The 22,419-nt window shown below is 41.9% G+C and overlaps 1 long non-coding RNA gene across 1 annotated transcript in view; it reads left to right on the forward strand.

The window, feature by feature from the left end:
- The window catches only part of LOC115080079, a 208,808-nt gene extending 186,597 nt beyond the window's left edge, over positions 1-22,211 (forward strand). The window contains exons 2-3 of the long non-coding RNA XR_003853505.1: positions 21,729-21,813; positions 22,015-22,211. This is a non-coding gene — a long non-coding RNA (uncharacterized LOC115080079). The remainder of the gene's footprint in view (positions 1-21,728; positions 21,814-22,014) is intronic.
- Positions 22,212-22,419: the final 208 nt, after the last annotated feature.

Genomic DNA, 22,419 nt, shown 5'->3' on the forward strand with positions numbered 1-22,419 from the left:
TCAATTGTTATAACAGATACCAAGTATCTACAATGTTTAAACAATTAACAGTATAGTATATTATTTTAAATAAAATAAGATCATAACCATATAATGCCCGACAGGATACCCGTTTCACCCCTGCCTTGGGGCTTCTTCAGGGAAAGTGCTGTAATATTCAAATGACCAGATGTATTGTAGTCTTCATAACACATGATATTCAATGTTCATGCATCAATCGATTCCATAATGTTCATTGCGTGGATATCACTCGCACTGAGCATCAACGTCTACAACAGCTCAATTCAATGGGGGCACGATTATTAACCATTTAACTGGCAGACCAAGTTACAAGGAGAAGGAGAGAGAGAGAGAGAGAGCCTTACTATAGTGCCTATGCCCTAGACAGGTATTTTAACCCCTATGGGAGGGCCACCTACTAACTCGGGGTGGGGATTAGGTATGAGCGTCGGGGGTTGGGGGCCACTTTCGCATTCCACATGAGACCTACGGACAGAACAGTGGTCTCTAGTGCAGATTTGCTGGCCGTCGGAGTGAGGACGCTCACTCCAAGAAGTGGTTTGGGCAATGTTCTCTCCACCTAGCTTGATGGACACTCTACCTGGGCAACAACAAGCTAGGTGGAGAGAATGTAGCCCAAATCTCTTCTTGGAGTGAGTTTCCTCACTCCGACGGCCAGCAAATCTTCACTAGAGACCACTGTTCTTTCCGTAGGTCTCATGTGGAATGCGAAAGTGGCCCCCAACCCCCGACGCTCATACCTAATCCCCACCCCGAGTTAGTAGGTGGCCCTCCCATAGGGGTTAAAATACCTGTCTAGGGCATAAGCACTATAGTAAGGCGCTCTCTCTCTCTCTCTCTCTCTCTCTCTCTCTCTCTCTCTCTCTCTCTCTCTCTCTCTCTCTCTCTCTCTCTCTCTCTCTCTCTCTCTCTCTCTCTCTCTCTCTCTCTCTCTTATATATATCTGGAACTATTGTGGCCCATGATGAAAAACTGGCAAATATTGCACTAATGTTTCCCCACTGCATGACAGAAGCCTCATTTGCATTGGTAATGCCCCCTACTGTGTTACCAATGCGATATTGGAAAATGAGGCCCTAAGTCTCCAACAATTTGTATCATACCCGAAGATTTTACTGCGTCAGACGCTGCCGCCCAGACCAACTCTTCTCAAAGCAGTGCCTCTTCCTTTCCCCATACCCCCTGCAATTCAGTCACTTTGATATTATTTTTTACATAAAGATCAATTTTCTGCCAATCTTACCTTTCTTGAATGGGGAAAGGAAGAGGCACTATGAAATGTCTTAGAAAAGGGAAATGACACTTCTGTCTACATTACTGTGGTCTACAGTCCTCCAACTCAAATAGGTGAACTGGGCAGAGACTAGCTGAAGACATCCAAAGGTGCAAATGAAGAGGGAAGTATTGATGGGAGATTTTTAACATGCCGGATGTGGATTGGAGTATTCCATCTGCAGAATCAACAAGAAGTAAAGAGTGATATGATATAACAAAAGATTTCCTCCCACTATGGAAATAAGCTGTTTTGTATCCATTTGCATGCATAAAATTGCCTAATGCATGCAAAACAACTTATGTATGAACAAACCTATGTAAATAAAATATTACAGCTGACTTAGGAAAAAATTCAGCCCTGTTATTTTTATTGCATTTCAGGGAGCTGTAGGTATTTTCCAGGGGAGGAAAGGAATGCTAACATGAGTCCCCGATGCTCCCACGGAATAATTAAAGAACCAGCAACCTGAAAAATGGCCCTCCCCTGAATAAGAAAAATTACTCTGGGGTTGTCAATGGTGACTCTCTGCCTGCCCCTCCTTCACCTACTAAGGTGGTACAGGCCCCCCGAATTAAAAACAAATAAGGCCAAATGTATGGTGATGGCCCACTTCCTTCACCATCCCCTCCCCTTACACTCAAAAAATGGACTCTTTGGCATGGGACACTCTCTTCCAAATGTTATCAAATCCCTGGTATCTAGGGCTCCCTCAACCCCAAAACAAATGGACCCTGATGGTCTGGGGACAGGGGAACCCCACCCCTACTTCTAACTCTCCAGTACCTCAAAATATTATCTTTGATAGTCAGCAGAGGGCCCTAGCTCCTGGCCTTGTTGACACCATTTTTCAAATGGCTCCAACCAGGCCTTGCCCCATCACATGAAAGGGAGCAAGGCCTGATCAATGCCATTTTGAAAAATAGCGTTGGTCGGATCCAGGACAAAGGGGCACCACAGACCCTCTGCTGACTATCAAAGATAACATTTTGAGTTACTGGGGGTTTAAGGGGTAGAGATGGGGGTCAACCTGCTGCCCCCAGACTACTATGGTCAATATTTGGGGCTTAGGGTTAGGGAGACCCTAGACACCAGGGATTTAATTATATTTGAAAGGAGGTGTATGTTTGGACTAGGATATCCTATGCAAAACAGCCATTTTTTGGCTTTAAGGAAGGGATGGGGAAGGGAGTGGGGCCATTACCATGCATTTGGCTGAGGTTTTTATTTTAAATTAAGGGGCCAGTGCCACCTAGGTAGGTAGTGGGTGAGGAGGTAACCATTAACCTCAGGGATGATTTCTTTTAGCATTCTGTATAGCACTTTTTATTTTTTTCTTCAGTTTATGTATACAAACACTTTACCAGCCTTTTTTTTTTTTTCATTCATCTATGTAACTCCCATTTGGTTACATGGACTTGGGGTGAAGGTCAGCAAACCAGCTTCTTATCTACATGAAAAAAGATTGTATGGGGCAAGATAGAAATATAGAACATGATGGCAGATACAGACCATACTTCCCTTCCAATCTGCCCTTCTACATTTCCTGTTCAGCTTTATAGTCCCTTTTTCTCCCTCAGAGATCCTTTGTGCTTGTTCCATGTTGTTTTGAATTCTGATATTGTCTTTGGCTCCACCAACTCCACAGTGAGGCTGATCAATGTATCCATCACCCTATAAAGAAATATTTCCTTAGATTATAATTGAGTCTACTCCCTTTCACCCTCATCCTAATACCCCTCATTCCAGAGACTTTTTTTCTGTTGAAAGGGGCTAGACTCTTGTGCATTTATTCCTTGGAGATGTTTAAACATTTTATCATATTTCCCTTTGCCTTCTTTTCTTCAGAGTATACCTATGTAGATCTTTTAGCCTGTCCCCATATGCTTTGAGATGAAGACCATTGACCATTTTAGTAACTGCACTCTGAACTGAATCTATTCAGTTCATATCATTTTAAAGGTTATCTCCAGAATTGTACATAGTACCCAAATGAGGTCTCACCAAAGTCTTTTACATAGGCAATATTACCTCCTTTTTCCTGTTGTCTATTCCTCTTCCTATGCACCCAGGCATACTTTTTGCTGTTGCCTTATCTACCTGTTTGACCATCCTAAAATAATCAGATACGATCACCCCCAGATCCCACTCCTTTTTGTTCTCAGAAAAACCTAAACCATTTATTGTATGGCTTCCTTTGGGTCTTGCAACCCAAATGCATGACCCTGCATTTTTTAGCATTAAATCTTAACTGCCAGACTCTAGACTGCTCCTCAAGCTTCACTACATCCCATCTCATATTTACAGACCTTCCAGGATATCTGTTCTGCTGCAGATTTTCATATCATTCACAAAAAAGACATCTTTCCAGATCGCTCTTTCATAAAATATTGCCTTCAAAATTGTTAAACAGAACCAGGACTGATCCCTATGGTACATCATTAGTAAACCTTTACTTTCCTTGGCATGAACTCCTTTTATCACTACCCTTTATCATCTCCCACTCAACCAACTTCTATTCCAGTCAGACACTTTAGGGCCTATAGCTAGGGCACTGAATTTGTTCATGTCACTTATGCAGACCCATGTCCAAGGTCTTGCTGAAATTCAAGTATACTACATCTAGCATTCTCCCCTGATCTAACTCTCTGTTCACCCACTCAGTGAAATTGATTAGATTCATCTGAAGACCTACCTCTGGTAAAACAAAATGCTGCCACAGATCCCATAATCCAATAGATTCCAGAAAATCCACTATCTTCGGTTTTAGTAGTTATTTAATTAATTCATTTGCCACTGAGGTTAGACTAACTAATCTGTAGTATTCAGAATCTTCCAGACCATTTTTTAAATTTCACAAGTAAAAACCAGTATTAAACCCATATTCAGTTGTAAGCCTGAATAACATTTTAAATCAGAAAAATACAAACATCTGTTAAAATAACCACATGAAATGGAAGCATGTTAATTTTCAGTTGCTATTAATAAAGTGGCATAATAAAAAATTAAAAGACCGATTGACTGCATGATGGCACAAGATAATTTTACTGTCTCTTTTGCAACGGCATTATTAACGTGATAACTGCTTTGGCTTTCTGATATTGGTACATTCTAACACCTCTTAGAAGTTCCTCCCTTTATTTTTTCTTCATTAAGACATTGAGTGTGTCTTGGTAATATGCCTAAAAATAAAAAGTCATGGTACAATTACCACAAATTGGATCAATTTAACTGTGACCTCTCTTCTGAAGAGTGACAAAACCAAATGTCGGGAGCTGTTCACTTGGCTTGCTAATTGACTTTTTCAGATGTGATAAAATGCCTTGAAGTCTATTGAATCTACCTTGGCATTTGCTGCTCAAATAAAACAGAAAAAGAAAGGAGAAAAAAGGTAGGAGAAATCATATGTTCGAAGGATGAAATTTTAATGTAAATTTCCAAGAAATAATGTGGATTACATGACTAAATGGTAGACAAATCAATGAAAATGTCTTTTGTGGAATGGGATGTTGCCCACTGGAATTATGCAGAAACTTTCCAAAGCCCATTTTTGTGCATAAAACCCAGTTTCATGCATGTAAATGTCTATTCTAAAGTTGAACGGGCTCAGTGTTTGTAAAAAATACGCATGCAACTTGGAGCAGGTGTACATTTTTGGAAAGTAATTTGTGTGCATTCTCAGCCAGTTACCTGAAGATTTTCAAACCAAATCTATGTATTTAAAGCCTACATGTACAATGTATGTATATACGGGGGCTTTTATAAATTTACCCTCCCTAGGTCCAGAGTAAAGGTCCAAGAATATCAGGTTTCATTATAACATAGAGCAATTTAATGAAAGAAACTATAACATCCTTTAACATTATCAATGTGTCAGACCCTCATTGGAAAACTATGCACTTGAATCTAAACTTTGGAGATATATTTCTATTACTGGGGAGCGAGTAATCTTTAGCAGGCAATTACTGGGAAGCCAGTAATCTTTAGCAGGCAATAATCCAAACTACCTGCACAGGTAGTTTTTTACACTTAAGGTCTGCACCAGTAATTACAAGAGCAATTTTGTTTTGATGATTAATAAATAAAGATGAGGATATTTATCAGGTCTGAGCAAATCTAGTTGAAAATGGTATCATAAACCAACAGATGCTAAATTGTCAAATAAAACATTAGATGTACCCTTTAGGAGGTAATTTTGTAAATTGCTGGTGCAGCTTATACATACATAAATTGGCAATAAGTTACACGAGTTTTCAAAGTGTACTTACATAGAGGGAACCTTACTTTCAAACCTATTCATGGTATAACATATATTATGCACATTTAAGTGAGTGTGCAGAGATTTATCCTAGTATTCTTTATCTTTCTGCTACACCAGTCTTTACATTAGAGAACTCCCCTCTCTGCAATTGGTGGAGACAGATGCCACACCACTCTGAGTTCTTTGTTTAAAATTGCTCCTTTAGACGGCCGAATAATTCGGTGAAGATTCGTTGTATTCGTGGGAATCGTGATACATTTCGCTTCCCCACGAATACAAAAAATATGTCCTTATATGTTGCAGATTGCCAATATGTTGCAAATGAATGCACACCCCTAATGCATCCTCTCCCCTCCCCACCCCCCCAGGGGACAGGAAGAGACTGGTATCCTCTAACTAAGAGACAGGGAAGGAATGGAAGAGTCAATCCCTAACAAACCCCCCTCCATACCTTCCTCTGGAAGCATACAGAGTAACGGGCGGATTTTCAAAGCCCTGCTCGCGTAAATCCACCCGGATTTATGCAAGCAGGGCCTTGCGCGCCGGCGCGCCTATTTTCCATAGGCCGCCGGCGCGCACAGAACCCCGGTACTTGCGTAAGTCCCGGGGTTTCTGAAAAGGGGCATGTCGGGGAGTGTCGGGGAGGCGTTGCCGAGTGACGCCGCGTTTGGGGGGGCGTGGCGCGGCGTTTGGGGGGCGGGCCCGGGGTATGGTGCCGGCCCGGGGGCATTCTTGGGGCGTGGCCGCGCCCTCCGGAACCGCCCCGGGTCGGGTCTCGGCGCGCCAGCAGCCCGCTGGCGCGCGTGGATTTACGTCTCCCTCCGGGAGGCGTAAATCCATGGATAAAGGTGGGGGGGGGGGTTTAGATAGGGCCGGGGGGTGGGTTAGGTAGATGAAGGGAGGGGAAGGTGAGGGGAGGGCGAAAGAGAGTTCCCTCCGAGGCCGCTCCGATTTCGGAGCGGCCTCGGAGGGAATGGAGACAGGCTGCGTGGCTCGGCGCGCGCCGGCTGCGCAAAATCGGCAGCCTTGCGCACACCGATCCAGGATTTTAGAAGATACGCGCGGCTACGCGCATATCTTATAAAATCCAGCGAACTTTTGTTTGCGCCTGCTGCGCAAACAAAAGTACGCGAACACGCTTTTTTTTTATATCTACCCCTAAGGCAACTATAACAAAACCAGGGGGCAAGTTCCATATTGGGGACTTTTCAACTGAATTTATCTTGCTTAGGCACCAAGCTTATGAGACAATGCAAACAAATCAAGGCCCAGGACACTCGCCTCAGAAGGGCCCTCCTCACAAATGGGTTAAACTAGTGGTAGGGAGCTTGAGACCATCTAGTAAAGCCTCAACGCTAGAATCCAGGGAATCCCCAGGAAGCCTAGATTCTGACCAATTAGAAAATCATGAAGGGGAATGGTCCTCTGAAGAAGAGGACTTCTCAGTGAGCCACCTCTTTCAAATAGAAGAACTACCAACCTTAATTACAGACACCCTAGCAGCATTTAAAGTCTTCGATACCATAGAAAAAAATTAAATAAAATCAAGTGAATGGAGATCCTATCCTATGGGGAAGACTGAGAACTCTAAAACCTTCCCACACGGACATGCCACTTTTATAACATGCGCTCACCGGCACGCACATGTTATAAAATCCGGGGGCCATGAGCACATGTGCGCCAGATTTTATAATCCGCATACACATGTGTGAGTGGCGTAGCAGGATGGCCTAATTTTAGAAAATTATGTGCTGTGACAAGAATGGGCCTCTCCCAGTTCCCTCCCATTCCCCTCTAATTAAGGAGCGGACTGGGAGGGAACTTCCCTACCCCCGTACCCATACTCCCTCCTTCTTCTCCTCCTGTCCTTCCCACCCCTAAACCCTTTATCCTACCTTTACTTTTTCTTGTTATGTTGCTTACTGCTACATTGGAGCAGAAGCAACTTGTGCGTGCCGGCCAACTGCCGGCACATGCTACCCCGGCACAGCAGCAAATGGCCGCTGTACCGGCCACATCCAGCCCCGCCCCTCCTCGCTCCCGGACCTCTCCTTTCCTTGGGCCTGGTACTTCTGCATGTAACGGGTGCTAAGTTCATGGCTGATCCCCTTTGAAAAGGCGCGTGGCACACACAAGGCCAGGCCACGCACATAATCCCCATTTTTTACGCACGTGGCCCATTTAAAATGTACCCGATAGTGAATGCCCACTGCATCAGCACTGCTGTATCATTATGTAAAGTTCTTGCTTGATGCCAGCCCTTCCTTATTCTGCAATAGCTCCTTCTCTATCTCATTCCCAACCATTCTCAGTACCCCCTATTCACCAGGAGATTTAATGGTTCCACAGCCAGTTATCCCTCTCAGAACTCAGCCCAGCCATCTCAAACAGAAGCCTCTCCAACACTGCATAGGCACATACTCCTGGCTCACTCTCTTTCTTTCCTTGCCGCCACTGTTCTGCTGCTGCCCCCTCACTCCCACCATCCAGAGCATTCTCATTCACTGTGTGCTACACAGTCTGCTGCCTTTATGGTTCCCCAGGCTCTGCTCTGCATACCTAGTCCAGGTAAGGGTGGACCAGAAGTGATCCATGCTATTCCATGGATTTAAAAGAAAATTAAGCCCTGTCTGAGAATAGGGAGAGCCACTGACACAAATCAGCACAGCTCCAGATGGAATCCTGATTTCCCATGTGGAGCCAGTGCAGCCGGGGTAATAGCACCTTAGCCAAACCTTAAAACCTTTGCACCCCACAACCCTCCCCTCCCCACACATTATTAAAAAATATGCATTTATAATAAAAGATTTTACATAAAAAGGACATTTAAAATACAGACCTCTGAGGTTAAAACATCACTTAAAACATGTATATTATATTTACATGCACTGCTGTGGTGCCAACCAGAAAACCATGTAAAAACAAATTAAGACACTTGTATCCCATATGGCAGGGGTTGCCAAATTTGGTTTTCGAGAGCAACAAATAGGCCAGGTTTTCAGATTTGGATCTGGAAACGATCTGGAATAGTATCCCATCAAACCTCAGACTGGAGCCATGCCTTTTAACTTTCAGAAAAAGACTTAAAACCTGGCTCTTTCAACAAGCCTTCCCTGAACCACCAGACAATCACTAATCGGCCTTCATTCCTACCCGGTCTGGCACTCCGTTTCTCAAAGAAAAAATAAATGGACTCTGAGACATTCAGGTTAAAGCACCATCCTTAAGTTTTTAACTTGTACACTCTATAGTAAAATTTCTTTTACCGGCCTATCTTCTTTCCAGCTTGTTGCAAGCTTCCAAGTTCTCTCCCCCTGTTGATTGTAACTTTGACTTATTCCTACTTATTGTTATCTTTCGTTTACGTGAATTTGTTACTCTAGTTTTTTCCCTTTTTTTTCCCTTTGTTAAATTGTAAACCGATCTGATATGGTAATTTACTATGAAGGTCGGTATAAAAAACTGTTAAATAATAAATAAATAATAAAATAACTTTTATGTGGCTCTAGAGGATCACAGTTGGCCACCCTTGCTATATGGCATTAGACCTATTGTCAACAACCAAAAATAAACTGTGTACTAGTTAAAGAGCTAACAAAACACCCAAAAACGCCAAACAGTTTTTAAACAAATTTTGTAAGACCCTCTATTCACGAGAAGACATATTATGTGTTCAACCCATTTCTCATAGGGGTCACTATTGCTTTTAATCATTCAAAAGTTCAATTTTTGTTATCTTTTTCAAAGTTTTTTTAAAAGTTCCTCAACCAATTTTTTGCAACGGGTACTTATCCGCGCTGAAAAGGTCCCTTTTCAGCGCGGATAAGTACCCGTTGCAAAAAATTGGTTGAGGAACTTTTAAAAAAACTTTGAAAAAGATAACAAAAATTGAAGTTTTGAATGATTAAAAGCAATAGTGACCCCTATGAGAAACGGGTTGAACACATAATATGTCTTCTCGTGAATAGAGGGTCTTACAAAATTTGTTTAAAAACTGTTTGGCGTTTTTGGGTGTTTTGTTAGCTCTTTAACTAGTACACAGTTTATTTTTGGTTGTTGACATTGGTGTGTACTAGAGTACACCAGTTGGTGTGAGTGGGTTCTGTTGTGTGATTAGACCTATTGTAACATATGTTGGGTATGGGATTGGACTTCGGAAAACCATGAGTAAACTGATTTAAGTTACAATATAGAAAACCTTCTATATTAAAGCAGAATTAACTGGTGGTACTCAAACAATAATAAACCTACCTATGAAACCTACCTGCCAATAGTACACAAGGCACTAAAACACCAATGCAGTCAGACTACTATAGATCGTAAACAGAAACTACACACTAGCAAATAAGTCACCTTGGTCACACATGCGGAACACAGACAGATCCTCATTAAACACAGAATGAACAAACTTTAAATAGAAACATACAGACAAAAAAACTTTACTGGAAACGACAACAAACCAGACTCTACAGTATATGCAGTACAACAATGGAAAAACAGAATCAACATTCCTCAAAACATCAAACAATAAAATAAAAAAATATAAAACATCAATCACAATAGTAAAACCATTCTAATAAAAAGAATAAATATTTCAATACAGCCGATGAATATAACTTCCAATAATTAAACTCATAAACATTTTTAAACATTTCCCAAACACCAATAAAATATATGAAAACAGCAGACACATCAAATAACACTGAATAATTGAAAATAAGGTTTAAAAAAATCCTCCTCTTGCCATACCTGAAAAAGTTTGATTCAAATCACCCTGAGGTTGTCATGGTTATGTTGGGGGTGAGGGCTATACACAAACTTTCTCCTCTCTCTCTAATGCACATGTTTATTCCCACACACACACGCATTCATATGCTCACTCACCAGTGCTCACTGACTCACATTTTTCTCTCACACACATATTGACATACAAATGTTCTTGTTCTTGCTTAGACACATGCTCACACATGTGCTCTCATATTCATACATATTTTTTCATGCTCTGGCTGATATACATGCTTATTGGCTCACTCGCCTTCTCTCATGCTCGCACATATGCTCTCTCTTACCTCTCACTCACACACTTACTGGCTCACACACTCTCAGACTCACATATATGCTCTCTCTCTCTCTCATACTATCATTCACAAACATGCTTACAGACTCACATAGATGCTTTTTTTTTTTTTTACATATATTAGTGATCAGGGAGGATCCAGGCAGGCTGGCCTGCTGATGGTCTGGAGGTCCTTTGGAAGGCACAGGCTAGAAGGCCTCTGCTGGTTTTCTTTTTTAATAACTACTATTTTGCCAGGCCGCGAGGCATTCTATTACTACTTAAAATTTCCTTAGTGCTACATGACATACGCAGCACTGTACAAACATATAAAAAGACAGTCCCTTCTCAATAGAGCTTACAATTCACGGATGTTCTGCTGCCTATCTTAATATGCCAATTTAGCTATTTAGATGGATAACCTTTGAGTTATCTATCTAAATGGCTTTTGAATATGGACCTCATATGTTACTATGTTACCTGTTTATTATAAAATCAATTCTTAGTGGCAACTTAAAGTCACTATAGATTTCTGAGTATGACTGAGTCTTCTGATACAAGCACCGGGTTAATATGTGGACAGAGTTGGCATCTGTGTTTCTGGCAGGGTCTGGTTCTTGAGTTGGTGTCATTGTTGTACAATTTGTGGTTGCTGGTGACTATTGACGACCTGTGAGATCATCATATCATTTTCCAGGATGGGTTGCAGATCTTTGATGATATGTTTCAGTGGTTTCAAATGGGAGCTGTTTATATAGGACAAACAGCTCAATCTATAAGGAAAACAATAAATGAAATAATGAAAAGATAAAGGAAATCAAGAGAGAGCTAAGAAAAAAAGAAAAAGATTGGAGAAAAAATAAAAACAATGAAAACTTAACAAAATACAGAAAACACCTAGCTTACTATAAACAAGTCATTCTAGCTACAAAAAAACAGTACTATAGCTCTAAAATAGAAAAATATGAAAACAACCCAAGAACATTATTTACCATAGTAAAAAACCTCACCAATGACAAATCCGAATCTCTAAAAAACCTTCCAGAAAATAGATGCAATGAAATTGCAACATTTTTTAATGACAAAATTAAGAACCTAAAAACTAAAATCCAAAATACAACAAAACAAGAAATTAAAATGAAAAAAAGAGAAATTAAACAATGGTCAACATTCTATGAAGTATCAGAATTGGAAATCGAAGTTATGCTAAAAAAACTAAATCCCGCCCCACATGCCTGTGACACAATAACTACCACAGATATAAAAAAAGTAGCCAACACTGTATCACCGACACTGGCAAAGATCGTTAATCTATCCTTAGAGGAAGGATCCATGCCAGATACACTGAAAGGAACAATCGTAAAACCTATTTTAAAGAAGAAAAACAGCGACACACTTAACCTGAGCAACTACAGACCTGTTTCAAACCTACCCTTAACTGCAAAATTAATAGAAAAAACTATACAAAAGCAACTAGCGGAACACCTAGATAACGACAACATCCTATATCCCTCACAACATGGATTTCGAAAACATTATAGCACAGAGACACTCCTACTGGTACTGACAGACAACATCATGAGGGGATTCAATAACGGTAAACATTACATTTTACTGATGCTAGACCTCTCAGCAGCCTTTGATACTGTAAATCACAACATACTTTTAAATAGACTAGAAGAAATAGGATTAGGCAACAAAACAATTAGCTGGTTTAGATCATATCTAAGCAACAGATATTTTCAAGTTCAAATCAAAGATTCCATGTCAAAAAAAATAGACCTTCAAACAGGAGTACCACAGGGATCCGCCCTGTCTGCTACACTTTTCAACATATACCTGCTGCCATTATGCCACCTGCTAGCCGGTCTGGGAATCACGCACTACATATACTCAGACGATATTCAATTCATTTTACCCATTGACGATACAATTGAGAAAACACTAAACATAGCGAACATGTATCTAGACATTATCAAACAACTATTAAATCAAATGGAGCTAGTAATTAATATAGAGAAGACAGAATTCCTTCATTTAGAAAGAAAAAAAAACATGGAGATCTCACACAACCCATTCACACTCAATAACAACAATCAAATAACACTGGCAGAGAAAGTACAGAATCTAGGAGTAATAATTGGCACAGAACTAAGCTTAAAACAACATATATCCATAAAAGTAAAGGAAGGATACGCCAAACTCATGGTCCTCAGAAAACTTAAACCACTTCTAACAACCGCCAACTTTCGATCAGTACTACAAGCACTAATATTTGCAAGCACTAATTATTGCAACACCCTTCTACTAGGTTTACCATACACCTCCATAAGACCACTACAAATATTGCAGAACTCGGCTGCAAGAGTATTAACTGGCAAAAGGAAAAGAGACCACATTACGGAAACACTGGCAGAGTTGCACTGGCTACCCATTGAACAAAGAATACAGTACAAAACACTATGCACCATACACAAATTAATACACAACGAAAACGCACACTGGCTTAACACAGCCCTCCGCGTACACATCCCCAACAGAAATCTAAGATCAGCCAACAAAGCACTTCTAACCATTCCATCAGTCAAAACAGCAAGACTAACCCAGGTAAAAGATAGGGCGTTATCATTAGCGGGACCCATACTATGGAACTCCATGCCCTTGGAATTAAGACTACAAAGAGAAAACAAAACATTTAGAAAAAATCTAAAAACTTGGGGGCGGATTTTAAAAGCCCTGCTCGCGTAAATCCGCCCGGATTTACGCGAGCAGGGCCTTGCGCACCGGTGCGCCTATGTTCCATAGGCCTACCAGCGCGCGCAGAGCCCCGGGACTCGCGTAAGTCCCGGGGTTTTTTGAGGGGGGCGTGTCAGGGGCGTGTCGGGGACGTGCCGGATCGGCACGGCATTTTGGGGGCGGGACGTGGCATTTTGGGGGCAGGCCTGGGGGCATGGTTTCGGCCCGGGGCAGTCCAGGGGCGTGGCTGCGCCCTCCGGAACCGCCCCAGGTCGCGTCTCGGCGCGCTAGCGGCCCGCTGGCACGCGGGGATTTACTTCTCCCTCCGGGAGGCGTAAATCCCCCGACAAAGGTAGGGGGGGTCTAGATAGGGCCGGGGGGTGGGTTAGATAGAGGAAGGGAGGGGAAGATGAGGGGAGGGAATGGCGGCAGGCTGTGCGGCTCGACGCGCGCCGGCTACACGACATCGGCAGCCTTGCGCGCGCCGATCCTGGATTTTAGCTGATACGCGCGGCTACGCGCGTATCTACTAAAATCAAGCATACTTTTGTTGGCGCCTGGTGCGCCAACAAAAGTACGCGAAGGCGCACTTTCTTAAAATCTACCCCTTGGCTATTTAAACAAGCCTTTCAGAAAGAGAAGGGAGAACAGAATCCAGGGAAATGCAAGGTTCAAAACAGGGAAGTGCAAGATATGAAACACCCACACAAACAGGAATCACTAAGGGTGTATGTTTTATGTTTTAATAGAATTCATCACTAAGGATAAGTTACATTTATAGAATGAGTCCTAGACTCAAAACTGCTATAGAATTGACCTGTATCGCTCCATGGTGAGACCGCACCTTGAATACTGTGTACAATTCTGGTCGCCGCATCTCAAAAAAGATATAATTGCGATGGAGAAGGTACAGAGAAGGGCTACCAAAATGATAAGGGGAATGGAACAACTCCCCTATGAGGAAAGACTAAAGAGGTTAGGACTTTTCAGCTTGGAGTGAGGCCCGGCAGCAGCATCACCACGAAGATGAACAGCAGACTGGCAGTGGCAGTGGCAGTGGCAGGGTCTTGACGGCAGCACCAGACCACAAAGAGGAGAACTGAGCGGCCTCCCTGCCGCTCAGTGCAAAGACAATGCTGGGGATCTCTGGGCTACAGAGGAGGAGTTCCATATGGCGGCAGCCCCTCCACGAAGGAGGAAGACGAGGCAGGCTGCTGGAGCGGCCTCACACTGCGAGGAGACCTCCGCCGGCGGCACTAGGTCTGCAGGGGAGCCAGGAGCAACACGGCTAGGCCTGCTGCGGGACGGTGATGGCAGTGGCCTGGCTTGCCGCATTTCGGAGAGCAAGTAGGTGGAGAGGCCTGCTCGCGGGGAGTAGCCCCACAGGTAGGAATCATAACAGATAAGTGTCAATGTTTTTCATTTCCCAAATTTTTAAATGCAACAAATAATCCTTTTCAAAAAAATAGTGACTCTTAGGAGACTAATGATTATAAATAAGGTGCTACACTACATTTAAGTAGCCTTGGTGCTGGTACCATTAATTACTTTTAAGTGATACACTTTAAGCCTGAAAATATATGATGGTGTCACTAAGATAATTGGGTTTAATTGACTCCATTGGATGTGGTTTTCTTTTATTGTATGATTTATCACCATAGAAAATGAAGATTGCTAATTTGTACTTGTATTTTGACATATGCCTTTAAATTGCTTCACGATTGTAATGAAGTGATCAGTAAATGTATGTTTGTCTTGATTAGATTGTAAGATCTACTGAGCAAGGACTGCCTCTTATGTGTTTTTGATCAGAGAAGGGCAACCAAAATGATAAAGGGGACGGAACGGCTCCCCTATGAGGAAAGGCTAAAGAGGTTAGGGCTGTTCAGCTTGGAGAAGAGACAGTTGAGGGGGGATGTGAAATGGTTATTTACTCTTTTGGATAATTGAAGGACTAAGGGGAACTCCATGAAGTTAGCAGGTAGTAGTGATGTTCATTCATTTGCAATGAAATAAGGAATAATGATATTTCCTATTTCGTTGCATTTCGAGGGGGCTGAAAAAATGAAAGGAAAACCCACACATTTTTGTGTGATTTTCCTATAGTTTTTTGGGGGGAAGAAAGGGCATATTTAAAAAAAAAAAACCCAAACCCAACCAACCCTTCAAATTTAATTAATTACGAAACCCCACCATCCCGACCCCCCCCTTCAAGACTTGCCGAAAGTCCCTGGTGGTCCAGCGGGGGTCCCTGGAGCAATCTCCCCCTCTCGAGCCATCGGCTGCCATAAATAAAAATGGTGCCGTGGCCCTTTGCCCTTAGCATGTGACAGGGGATACCTGTGCCATTGGTCAGTTCCTGTCACATGGTAGGAGCAATGGACAGAGTGTTTATTTTTTTTCGGATCAGGACAGCTGAAAAAAAAACAGTCAGAACAGTGGGAAACAAAACTGGAAACGATTGCCGGTACGACGCACATCTCTAATGGGCTCTACCCAGAAGTCTGTAAAAAGGTTATCTTCCTATACAGAAAGAAGTCTGTAACTACAGTCAGATGTACACTCATCATTTTGGACAAATGGACTTTAATTTAATCAGTATACTTTGTTTTAACATCCAGACCTAGTGCTGTCTGAGTTTGCTCAAACTCTCACCCCATGAGTAGCACTAAAAGTACATCACAAACACTGGTGAACTTCTTTCATTGCCTGGGCCATAAGTAAGAACTTCCCCCCAACAAAAAGATCCTCCTGGGGATTAAGAGTCAGCATGGGAGAGAATGGTTAGCCGGAACAGCCCCAGAAGATATACATAAGATTGTGTGACCTTGGAATTTAGTACACCCCACTAAGTATTCCATCATCAAAGGCTATGACCAAGGCACCATCTATGTTATTGTGCTCTTGTTCATAGCGGCTGCATTCAACACGTTAGATTACAAGGTAATGCTATATTGCCTAGGGATGTGAATCGTGTCCTCGATCGTCTTAACGATCGATTTCGGCTGGGAGGGGGAGGGAATCGTATTGTTGCCGTTTGGGGGGGGTAAAATATCGTGAAAAATCATGAAAAATCGTGAAAAATCTAAAAATCTAAAAATCGCAAAACCGGCACATTAAAACCCCCTAAAACCCACCCCCGACCCTTTAAATTAAATCCCCCACCCTCCCGAACCCCCCCCAAATGAGTTAAATAACCTGCGGGTCCAGCGGCGGTCCGGAACGGCAGCGGTCCGGAACGGGCTCCTGCTCCTGAATCTTGTTGTCTTCAGCCGGCGCCATTTTCCAAATGGCGCCGAAAAATGGCGGCGGCCATAGACGAACACGATTGGACGGCAGGAGGTCCTTCCGGACCCCCGCTGGACTTTTGGCAAGTCTCGTGGGGTCAGGAGGCCCCCCACAAGCTGGCCAAAAGTTCCTGGAGGTCCAGCGGGGGTCAGGGAGCGATTTCCCGCCGCGAATCGTTTTCGTACGGAAAATGGCGCCGGCAGGAGATCGACTGCAGGAGGTCGTTCAGCGAGGGTTTCCGGCGCCTCGCTGAACAATCTCCTGCAGTCGATCTCCTGCCGGCACCATTTTCCGTACGAAAACGATTCGCGGCGGGAAATCGCTCCCTGACCCCCGCTGGACCTCCAGGAACTTTTGGCCAGCTTGTGGGGGGCCTCCTGACCCCCACGAGACTTGCCAAAAGTCCAGCGGGGGTCCGGAAGGACCTCCTGCCGTCCAATCGTGTTCATCTATGGCCGCCGCCATTTTTCGGCGCCATTTTGGAAAATGGCGCCGGCTGAAGACAACAAGATTCAGGAGCAGGAGCCCGTTCCGGACCGCTGCCGTTCCGGACCGCCGCTGGACCCGCAGGTTATTTAACTCATTTGGGGGGGGTTCGAGAGGGTGGGGGATTTAATTTAAAGGGTCGGGGGTGGGTTTTAGGGGGTTTTAGTGTGCCGGCTCACGATTCTAACGATTTATAACGATAAATCGTTAGAATCTGTATTGTATTGTGTTCCATAACGGTTTAAGACGATATTAAAATTATCGGACGATAATTTTAATCGTCCTAAAACGATTCACATCCCTAATATTGCCTTAAATCTCTAGGAATAGATGGAACAGTCTTAAAATGGTTCACATTTTACCTTTCATGTAAAGGTTGGCAATGCTCATTTAGCTTGATATACTTTGACCTCTGGTGTGCTGCAGGGTTAAGCTCTCTCTGTGACACTCTTCAATATATACCTCACTCCTCTCTGTTAATTACTATCTGGTTTTGGTTTAAATTACAGAATCTATGCTGATGTCATCCATTTTTACCCCATATCAATACTCTTGGTCATTCACTCTTGACTCATTAAGGATATAATTAAACATAATAAAAAGTTGGCTTTCACAAAACAAACTATAACTAGATGTAGATAAATCAGAAATATTGATTCTTTCAACTTAAAAAACAAACAAACCAGAAATAGCATTTCCAACAGTATTCACAGTTAATAGCTATAGTATACCAATCAGAAAGCAAGCCCATAATTTAGGAATTATTTTTGATCCTCCCTTTCCAAGAAGTCCCATATAGCCAACCTCATGAACAATTCTTTTTATAAACTACACTTACTCAGGAGACTGAAGCCATTACTTCAACACCAAGACTGCTGCACTGTGCTCTAAGCACTACTCTTGAAAGACATGGAAAACTGCAACTCTTTACCAACTAATGTGACCAGGTTAATGCAGCCACTTATCTATAAATGGTAACAAAATTACGTCAACATACAACACCTGTATTATTTTCTTAGACTGGCTCCCAATTCAGTTCAGAGTACAATACAAAATAATCACCACAGTACACAAATTATTACAACTCCATTCTGCGAGTTTACAAACCAAATCTCATTTTAATGGCTAGTGATAAGAATTTCCTTGAGGTACCTTCACTGAAAGAAGCTCATAACTAGAGAGAGATCATTTTCATTGGCAGCCCTAAAGCTATGGAATTCCCTCTCTGAACAGCTACATACTATCTCCTGTGCTAAATTTTTCGAAAGAGGATTAAAAATATCTGTGGGTTATTTAAGCACTTTGTAGCAGAATGTATGATGTTCCTTTTTTCTGTATTTGTTCTCTTTCCTTTTTTATGTTTTTTTAACTATGTATGTTCAATGCAATCTGCTTTGAACTATTATGGATGTTTATGGATAATAATTTGATTTAAATAAATAAACAATGCCTATTCATATGCCCATTTCCCAATCCTAGTAGGATTATCTTGTATCACAAATCTTGGAAACATGGGGCTGTTTGAGTCTTTTAGTCAGATTTTGTCAAAGATAAACAACAAAGCTGCAGAAACTATTTCATGGGCAAATTATCTTTAAATTGATATAAATATTTAGTTCGATGTAAACCGAGTTGATTTGATTTGTATCAAGAAAGTCGGTATATAAAGGCCTTAAATAAATAAATAAATAAATAAATAAAATAAATAAATAGCAGCTTGAAAATTGTAACAGTGTTTATATCAGTTGTTTAATGAAAAATATTTTATTTAGCTCAATGTCTTATCAGTTGTCACCAAAGGTACTCTGTACTGAACACCACAATAAAACACACCACATTTGGTGCATGTTTTAGTGAATCTCTGAATTATAAAACAACAAAATGCAAAATCACATATGGAACATTGATGTCAATAAACAAAATCTTAAACATTTAAAATTAAGCTCAATAAAAACTGACCTCTATGACTGCCCCAGTACATTAGCTACTTAGACATTAACAAGTTCAAGGATAATACTGCCTAAACACTTGGGGGCGGATTTTAAGAGCCCTGCTCGCGTAAATCTGCCTGGATTTACGTGAGCAGGGCCTTGCGCGCCGGCGCGCCTATTTTCCATAGGCCTGCCGGCGCGCGCAGAGCCCCGGGACTCGCATAAGTCCCGGGGTTTTTCGAGGGGGGCGTGTCGGGGGCGGGGCCGATCGGCGTGGCGTTTTGGGGGTGGGACGCGGCATTTTGGTGGCGGTCTGGGGGCGTGGCCGCACCCTCTGGAGCCGCCCCCAGGTTGCATCTCGGCGCGCGAGGATTTACTTCTCCCTCCGGGAGGCATAAATCCCCGGAGAAAGGTAGGGGGGGGTTTAGATAGGGCCGGGGGGGTGGGTTAGATAGAGGAAGGGAGGGGAAGGTGAGGGGAGGGCGAAAGCGAGCTGTGTCGGGGCATGGCATGGTAAGTGGGGGGATTTAGGTAGGGCTGGGGGGTGGGTGAGATAGGGGAAGGGAGGGAAAGGTGGGGGGGTTGTAAAAAAAAGTTTCCTCCATGGCCGCTCCGATTTTGGAGAGGCCTTGGAGGGAACGGGGAAAACCATCGGGGCTCCCCTTGGGCTCAGCGTGTGCAAGGTGCACAAGTGTGCACCCCCTTGCGCGCACCGACCCTGGATTTTATAACATGCGTGCGGAAGCGCGTGCATGTTCTAAAATCGAGTGTACATTTGTGCGCACTGGGTAGCACGCACTAATGTATCCCACGCACTTAAATTTTAAAATCGGCCCCTTAGTGTGCATTTTAGCATTTTCATAATTTTATGAAGCCAGTATTCATCTAGATGTATGTGGTTAAACTTATTTGGACAGCTTTGTCCTGTTAACTGTACCAGGATTTTCATCCTGAATGTTTGGATTGAATATCCTGTCTAAAGTTAACCAGACAATGTTTAACTTTTGACCTGCTGTTTGCTTGACCAGAAGTAGTTGAGTGGTTTTGAATGGGCAGCGCTGAACATCATCACTAATCAGACAAAGTTTAACTGATCCTCAGGAGTGCCCTCAGTGACACCGTTTTTTGTCCTGCTAAATTGTATGGGCTATGATTTGCCCAGACAAAAATGTATCTGGTCAACCAGGGATGAAGTGTAGGGGTATCAGGGAAATGACAAACATCAAGGTTTGTCCCACTGACTCCCAAAATTACCTGGTCAAAATCTTTGAATTTTAACCTCTAGATTATTAACATGTTTTGGGACTACATAAGTTTATTTATGTTTCATTGATATTTGTTTTTTAAATGTGGTAGGAATATTCAGAATTGTTTGATACATTCAGGTTTTTGGACCAAGCTGTTTACACCATAAACCAGTTTCCTGTGGGAAATATTCCTATTGTTCCAAATCAGTTAATGGGACTGTGTTTAGTATACCATGAGGTTGACAGATTTCTTTTTATTTATTTCAAGTTAGTATGAGTAAAGGGGTGGTCTGTATCAAGGATGGGCATACCAGTCCTCAAAAGTCCCTAAGTGGTCAGGATTTCAGGATATCTCTAATAGATATACATGAAATATATTTGTATGCACGTAGCCTTAATTGTATATAGATCTAGCCCATGCATATTCATTAGGGTTATCATGAATACCTGAATGGTTAGGAGGCCCTATAGGACTGGAGAGCCCACCCAGGATCTACATCATTACTGAATGTGAGAAAAATCAAGAGCACAGGAAAGACATACATGATTGAACATAAAATTCCAGAGAGTTAACTGTGTTAGTCTATAACAGTAAAAATGGCAGAGGTTAGTGGCACTATATACATTAACAAATTTATTGGAGCATGAGCTTTCAAGGGAAAAAGGACACTTCATCATATGCATATATAATGAAAATGAAATGGATAGTGTAAAATGAAAAATACAGGGAGAATATTAAGAACAGCAGAGCAAAGTTTGGAAAGAAGTGATAATTTCAGAATATCTATACTACTTAACACCTGTAGTGGATGAGAGAAAGTATTAACAAAACAATCTGAGCACAGTGTAACACCCAGAGGAATAGAAAAACCCTCCCATACCATGGTGGCTGAGGGAAAATGTTATTGTTATTCATTTGAGAGGTTTTTCAGAAATTAATTATTGCATTAGCAGCTACAATTTAAATAACTCCTTTTCCCTATCAGGTTCTATAGATTACAGGGGCCTGGAAATTCACCCTGGTAGGGTGGTAGGGACTAGGGAGGGGAAACAAGAACCAAGTACCTTTTGGTTGAAGAATGACAATTTGTTATTGTAACACCTCAAACATATTTTTCTTTTATTATAATATGAAGCAAATTTAATAAAATAAACTATAGCAATTGGCAGAAAATACTCCATAACATTTGGTAACATATTTCACAATGAATAAACAGAAATCAAACAATGTAAGACTTAACAATTATTTCCCTTTTTGTCTACTGGAATATAATAAGTAGTAAATGTGTTAGACCAAAATCTCTCTTCCTTTTATTGCTTTCTGTGCTTAGTTCAACACTTTAAAAGAACCATTTAAACCGAGGGCTCTTCACCATATACTGTAAAACAGATAAGTATCTTATTTCCTGTCTTATCTTTTTATTTTAAGACTTTGCATCCTGAAAGGCACTCCAGTGGAATAAAGATTGATCTTTTATTTCTTTCTTGCAAGAGACTACTGTAAATTCACCCAGGTAAGTATATGTTTAACAAAAAAAGTTTCATTTTATCTAGTCTGTATATCTAGTCTGTATCACTAGTCAATATTGTTAGACTGTATATCTGTAGCTCTCAGTCTGTAGTATTAGCATTAGTAGACTGTTTCTTTAGTCTGGCCCGTCAAAAGAACATGTTAGGTATGTAAACACTTATCTCTGTCCTGTTTCTCTCTTTAGCTGCTTTGCCTCCTCTGGATGTGGCAACCTCTGGAATGCAGTCTGTTGTCCCAGTAGAATCTGCAGTCCTCTTCTTCTTGAGTAACTACTCCCTGTCTTTACAGGAATATAAAAGGCAAACCCTTGATATGCTAACTGTATAAATCTTCTTCCAGAAAACTTTGTATGAATGTTGATAACTTAAATCTGGAACCTTTCCAAATTGTGAGTTCAACTAACTAGGTGCAAAATAAACAATAAAAGCAGTATAATCTGTCTTTTTCTCTGGCATTTATTTCAGGTAAACTGCACAGTACTAGTAAAACATTTCTCAAAGAAGAATATTAGTATACCCTATAAAGGCACTGTCTCACACGGTATCCCTCAGTTTCCTCTTTATAGCAATTTGCCATGCAACTGCACAAA

Source organism: Rhinatrema bivittatum, chromosome 1 (assembly GCF_901001135.1).
Source record: "Rhinatrema bivittatum chromosome 1, aRhiBiv1.1, whole genome shotgun sequence".
NCBI classification, from domain to species: domain Eukaryota; kingdom Metazoa; phylum Chordata; class Amphibia; order Gymnophiona; family Rhinatrematidae; genus Rhinatrema; species Rhinatrema bivittatum.